This window comes from Apium graveolens, chromosome 4, assembly GCF_009905375.1.
Source record: "Apium graveolens cultivar Ventura chromosome 4, ASM990537v1, whole genome shotgun sequence".
NCBI classification, from domain to species: domain Eukaryota; kingdom Viridiplantae; phylum Streptophyta; class Magnoliopsida; order Apiales; family Apiaceae; genus Apium; species Apium graveolens.
This window is the reverse complement of record NC_133650.1, coordinates 272,795,903-272,803,214: the sequence shown is the minus strand read 5'-3', so window position 1 is coordinate 272,803,214 and position 7,312 is coordinate 272,795,903. Positions and strand designations below refer to the sequence as shown.

The 7,312-nt window shown below is 37.5% G+C and overlaps 1 non-coding gene across 1 annotated transcript; it reads right to left on the bottom strand.

Moving 5' to 3' along the window:
* Window positions 1-5,219: 5,219 nt before the first annotated feature.
* On the bottom strand, window positions 5,220-5,326 carry LOC141723121 (small nucleolar RNA R71). Its single transcript, XR_012576112.1, has one exon. It is a non-coding gene; the product is annotated as a small nucleolar RNA R71 (small nucleolar RNA).
* Window positions 5,327-7,312: the final 1,986 nt, after the last annotated feature.

Here is a 7,312-nt window from a genome sequence, read left to right as displayed (position 1 = left end):
ATATATGCTTAAGCTACCTTGACCTTGCAAATAAAATCAAGAATCACAAATTTGTTCTTGAAAGTTACTATTCACCCTAAACTAAAATGATTTGTTTGAGATAGAAAACCTTTGATTCAAGCACTCAAACTACTTGCTCTTCTTAGTTATGAAATATAGGATCCAAAGAAACAAACCTTATAATTTTCCATGGAGTATAGCTTGTGTTTTGAATTTCTAATTCACCATTTTGGTGAAAAATTCGAAATGAAGAAGATGAAAAGGGGGGAGAGAGAAGCTTGCTTTGTTTTCTTGATCTTTGTGCATAAAAAGCTTGGTTGATATCCTTTTGTTTTGTTAATTACCTTTTAACCATGGTAAAATTTGTGTGGCTTGAAATCAACCAACAATACCTTCCCTTTGGTCATGCTTATGTCATCCTCCTATGTCATCTTCCCACACTTGTCATCTTCTTGTTGGTGTGGTGACATCATCATCACTAACCTCTTTGATTAGCTCTTAATTACTTGGCTAATGACCGCTGATCTGTTATACGGTTCACTTAACTTTCGTTCTCGTTTATCGTTTGAGGGATCATACCCGGGATCTTATTACTTGGGTTCCCTTAACCTTTCTCAATACATTATATTCCTTTTATGATCCTCTCTTATAATCCTTGAATTTAAATCCTTTTAATCATGTTACCTTATACTCAATTCTTTCCGTATCTAGTGGATTTTCGGGAAAAATCAAAGTGTTCGGAATTGGATTCTGACGATCTTTACATACACTTATATACCATATAGAGTACTAATAAAATCTCAGAATATCCATAACAGAACCCCTACATAGTGTGGCATGAAAAGTTTTCTCATTCAGAAAAAACACTATTCATAAGGGTTTCAAAAATTTCCAAAAATTGGGGTTATTACAATCCATGCATACTCTCCACCCTGTGACTGTCCGAGTAGGGATGATCTGATTCTTCTCTTTAGCCACAAGTGTAATGCCTCCTTTCTTAGGCACACACTGCACCAGGCTCACCCATGAACTATCCGAAATAGAATAAATGATCCCTACATCTAGCCATTTAATAATTTCTTTCTTCACCACCTCTTTCATGATAGGATTGAGTCTTCTCTGATGTTCAATGGTAGGTTTACTTCCTTCCTCAAGTAGAATTTTATGCATACAATAGGAAGGGTTGATTCTCTTGATATCTGCTATAGTCCACCTGATTGCTGATTTAAACTCTCTCAGAATTTACAAGAGCTTGTCTTCATCACTACCTGAAAGGTCAGATGCAATAATAACATGTAAAGTAGATGCATCACCTAAAAAAGCATACCTCAAGTGATCAGGCAGTGGTTTGAGCTCAAGTGTGGGAGCTTCTTCAATAGATGGTTTAAGACACTCCTGAGAATTTTTCAGCTCTGCTAATCTAAGAGACTCGAATGGCAAATCCAACTTTCTCTTCCACGAAGATGCATTCAAAAACTGAAGTTGCTCTGCCCCTTCTTCGTCTTCACTATCAGATTCCCCTGTTAAAGCTCTCTCTAAGGTATCTCACCTTAACAATTGATCAAGCTCCGAATTCACTACAGAGTCGACCAGTTCTACCTTATAGAACTCCTCTTCATCTGTGGGGAATTTCATTGCAATGAAGACATTAAAAGTGAGATCCTGATCCTGGACCCTCATTATAAGTTCTCCCTTTTGCACATCGATCAAAGTTCGGCTTGTAGCTAAGAATGGTCTTCCCAAGATAATAGGAATCTTCTTATTCCCCTCAAAGTCTAGGATGGGAAAATTAGCTAGAAAGATGAGTTTATCCACCTTAACCAAGACATCCTCCACTATACCTCACAGATAAGTGATGGACCGATCAGCCAGTTGTAAGGACATGTTTGTAGGTTTTGGATCAGGCACACCAAGTTTCCTGAAGACAGACAATGGCATCAGATTGATGCTAGCTCCCAAGTCACAAAAACTTTTTTTGAAAGATAACTCGCCAATGCTGCATGGTATCGTGAAGCTTCCTGGATCTTTAAGTTTAGAAGGCAGTTTTTATTGCGGCACCGCACTGCACTCTTCTGTTAGAAGCAACGGTTTCCAACTCCTTAAGCTTCAACTTTCGAGATAGAATAACCTTCATGAACTTAGCATAGCTTAGCATCTGCTCTAGAGCTTCTGCAAAAGGTATGTTAATAAGCAATTTCTCGAAAATCTCCAAAAACTTGGCAAATTGCTTGTCAAAATTTTGCTTCTGAAGTCTTTTAGAATATGGAGGAGGCGGATAGACCTGTTTGTCTCCTGTATTCTGCTCAGGAATAGTGTGTTCAGCAGAATTTTTCTTTGTTTCCGCTTCGACATCCTTCTGATCAGCTGTATCATCAACATTTATAATTTCTGGTACAGGGGCAGGTACGGGCGCGCTTGGCTTCTGCCGAAAATTTTTAGAATCTAATTTTTGATGGTTAGCGACCTTTCCAGACCTCAAAGTGATTGCTTTCAACTGTTCTTTAACTTCCCTCTTGCCTGGGTTAGCTTTCGTATCACTAGGAAGAGTTCCTTGTGGTTGATTCAGCAGCGCATTAGCAATTTGTCCTATTTGATTCTCCAAAGTTTTGATCGAAACCGCTTGGCTTTTAATTCAGATTTTTATTAACAGATTGACCGGCACTTCCATGAGATTGTTGTTGCATTACCAGAAGCTGAAATTGTTGCCTTGGTGCATAGTGTAGTTGAAAACCAGGAGGGTTGAATGGCTTGGTTCCAAACTGCTAATAAGGTTGTTGTAGATGTTGCATACCACTCTGATTATTGCTTCAGCTAAAATTAGGATGGTTTCGGTTGTTAGGCTGATAAGTGGCAGGAACTAGTTGCTGTGTTCTCTGAAAATTGCTCACAAACTGTACCGACTCACTAGATATAGCACATTGATCCGTAGCATGTGTACCTGCACAAAGCTCACTAACACTTGTTATCTGATAAAATCCATAGTTATCCAGAGAATCAACTTTCATAGTCAACGCCTTCAGCTGAGCAGCTATAGTCGTAGCTGTATCCACCTCCAAAATTCCTGCTACCTTGCCTTGTGGTAGTCTGTGAGTTGGGTTCTGATATTCATTGACAGTTGTTAAGTGGCATTTATATCCACTTATTATGTCCTACAAAGGCTTGATTTAATGTTTTGTACTCGAGTTATTTGTGTATTTGATGTGTTTTTGTAGTGTTTTTGCATTTCAGGCATAAATAAAAGACTCAGGAGATTTAACATTATTTTGGTGCTAAATTGGTGTTAGGATGGTGTTCAAGAAGATTACTCGTGAAAAGGCCAACTCAAACCAGCAAGAAAATAAAAAGAAGAAGTTTTCCAAAGAGTCAGCGCACCCGCGCTGTGCTCGTGCGCGGAGGAGAAACTCTGCGCGCCCACACCGTTGAAGCGCGCGGCCACACCAGGTCGGGATAAAAGAATCCTGATTCTCTTGTGATTCTGATTGATGGACTTCTACTCTGCATGGGCTACTATATAAACATAACTTATGATCATTTTTCATAACACGACGTACCAGAGCTTAAAGAGAAGGCATAAGAAGACCGTAGAGCATAATTTAACCAAGGAGAAGAGGATCTAGTTTAATCTTGTGATTCTTTATTTTAAGTTGTAACTTTTGGATGCTAGTTTTCTTATTTTGGGAGCCTATACTCTTGTGTAACGTACTGGGTTTATTATTTATTCAGTATAAAGACTACGTTTATTATACCATGCTTTCATCGGAACCCACGTTGATTATGAGTCCGATTATGGGCTAATCGTTATCGTGGGGTTATAACGGATTAATTATGGATTTCTTTAGTTAATTTGTTTCGATGCCTTAGTGTGTGGTAATTGTATAATATCCTAGTATTGGTTGTGCTTATTCATCTTATAAGCGTCGCGAACTTATAAGATAGCGTGTTAATCTCTAATGAAGCGAAAGTGAACTTAGGGGTTTAGAACTTGCCATGCTAGCATAAGTTCATGTATTTGTTATGCATGATTCGTAGGTAATTTTAACCATCTTACTTGCCCTATATAATCATGATAGATAACTTGTGCATTAAACCGTTATGTTGTTAAATTCTATAGACATATAGGGTCTCAATATAATTGGTGTCTATTCCGCTTCCATCTCTTTTGTGGATGTATGGTAGTATGGTATTCGTACAACAAAAGTTGGTGTTTATCAGTTTCATGTTATCTGATTAGTGTCATCACCATTGCATGCTAAGGTTAAGAATGAAAAGGCTATTGAATAAAGTATTTAATGAAGTTAAAATCCCATATTTGTGTCATATAGTATTCAACTCTCTTTATTCTCTTAGTTAATGTTCTTTAGTATAATCTCTTAGTTAAGCGTAGTTAAAATAACCTCAATTTGTTATTCGTCTTAGCATTGGATAATAACCATACCATTGTTGCATAAGTGTATTGATTACAATTAACTTAAACCAGTCCCTGTGGGAACGAACTAGAATTATTCAATATTACTTGCGATCACGTATACTTACGTGAATATTAGCGCGTGTTTTTGTCCTAATAAGTTTTTGGCACCGCTGCCGGGGATCTGGGGTTAATTTCTAGTTTATGTGTTTGTCATCAATGGTCGTTAAAGTCCATTGACTCGGACATTGTTACTTACTTATTTCCTTGTCGTGTTTCAGGTACTCTAGCGAACGTGTATGCATACGCATTCACGGTCTCGTAAGAGAACACTGGATCAAGCTGAGGAAGAAGTTGTAATAGCTAAGGAAGTTTATGAGGAAGTTCTTTTCAAGGAGAAAGTTGAAGAAGAAGCACTTATTGCAATGGGAGAACCGAAAGCAAATCTGAAGGCTTTGATGGATTACTCTCAACCAAAGATTAATGATATTCAGTCTAGCATTGTTCGACCAGCCATCTCGGCTAATACCTTTGAGATCAAGTCGAGCACGATTCAGATGATACAAAACTCAGTTCAGTTTGGGGGTTCTCCGACAGAAGACCCCAACATGCACATCAGAGATTTCATCGAGATCTGCGACACTTTCAAGTTCAATGGAGTTTATGAAGATGCTATTAAGTTGAGGCTTTTCCCATTCTCTCTGCGGGATAAAGCTAAGTGCTGGGTACATTCTCTACCACTAGGGTCTATCACCAAATGGGAGGATCTTGCTCAAATTTCTTAACTAAATTCTTTCCTATGGCGAAGACTGCGGCAATCAGAAACGCACTTACTCAATTTGCTCAGCAATCTGGAAAATCTTTATGTGAGGCTTGGGATCGCTATAAGGAGATGCTTAGGAAGTGCCCTCATCATGGGATGCCTGACTGGATGATCATTAACTGCTTCTATAATGGCTTGGGTGTTACTTCTAGACCCATGCTTGATGCAGCATCAGGAGGAGCCTTGTGGGCTAAAAGCTACTATGAAGCTTATGAATTGATTGAATTGATGACTTCTACTGAATACCAGAATCCATCTCAGAGACTAACTCCAGGCAAGGTAGCAGGAATTATGGAGTTAGATGCAGCTACTGCTATAGTTGCTAGAATGGCAAGTTCTAAACCCTTAAATTCACTGTTGCTTCATTAAGAATTAACACGCTATCTTATAAGTTCGCGATGCTCATAAGAAGAATAAGCACAACCAATACTAAGCTATCATACAATCACCACACACTAAGGCATCAAAATGAATCAACTAAAGAAATCCATAAATAAATCCGCTAGAACCCCACAATAACGATAAGGCCATAATCGAACTCATCATCAACGTGGGTTCCGATGAAAGCATGGTAAATAAACGTAGTCTTTATAAACAAATAATAAACCAAGTACGAAATCCAGAGTATTAGGTTCAACAAAATAAGAAACGAGCATCCAAGATTACTGTTAGTCCCTTAACAATATAGCAAGAATTACAGAAGGGGGTTGAATGGAATTCTTGAACCTTTTTCTTGAAATAAAAATGTTCAACTCGATTATGGATATATTTGTTTTGATTAGCACAATACGGAATGTAAACTTGAATGAATCAAAACATAAGTAATTGAAAACAAGAGTCTTTAAAAACTTTCTGGTGGGTTTAAACAATTCCACCAGAGATATATTTAATATATCGAGAGGACTCTGTGTGCAGAAATGCTCACAGCTGCTTACAAAACAGAACTGCTAAAAACACAGGAAATGCTAAAGATAGTGCTTACAAAGATTTCTCTGTTTTTGTTTCTTAGCTATCTCAGTTATTTTTCTATTTGCTACTCTCTTGGTTTATATATTACCAAGATTACAAAGTCAAAAGAACTGAACAAATATAAAATCTAACAGTCTTGATCTTTGCTGCTTTTCGTCCTCTATTACCCAGTTAATGGGCTTCCACAATGTACTTGTATCCAACTCAACGGCTGTGTGTCAGCTTTCACTGTTCAACTGATGTTTGAATCTTGATATGATCATCTGTCGACTTTCAGATCATCCGTCGATGACTTAATTGATCATCCGTCGACTGCTATGTTAAACATCCGTTGATAGTCATTTGATCATCCGTCGAAGCTTTGTTAATCATCCGTTGGTAGCCATTTTGGCACTTGACTTCATTTTACTTATACAGAATTACAAGACATTGCTTATATACAGTTAATCAACCTATTCTGCATATCTAGTTAAAGTCAACATGACTTATATTCTACTCCAGATTCTATACAAAGGTGCATACAACACTGTGCTACAAACTTATTATTACATAAGCTACTCACTCGATGGATAATAAGTTAATCATCCGTCGGGACTATAATGAGTTATCCGTCGGGACTATAATTCTTATCCGTCGAGTGCTACATTATTTCACCAAGTAAAATCTACTTAGATATTTTGTTTAGGTAATCATCAAGTACTCAACATATTCAGAACAATCTCCCCCAATTTATGTCTACTGGAATTGTAGCCATAAATTAAGAGATACTTGATGATAACAAAACATCCTAAACATATATTTTTAAAGATAAGTAAATAGAACTGAAAGTGCTTCAATTTAAACAAAAAATGTACAAGGTTTGGCTCACAGTCAGTTCAAGATGCTCCTCTAGTCTGAGCAGATTTTTCTAGTTTCTTGAAGGTCTGGATCTTCTTCCAAGCTTTGTGTTGTTTTCTTCAATTTGATTCTGGAGCTGTCTGTGGAATTCTAATTCATCAGATTCTGAGAGATCTAACATTTCTTGCATTTCCAAGAGAGTCTCATTGCTAGAGATACTCAATTGGTCTTCTAATCTGAAGAATCTTCTCACACCCTTGTCATCCATGAATTCCATC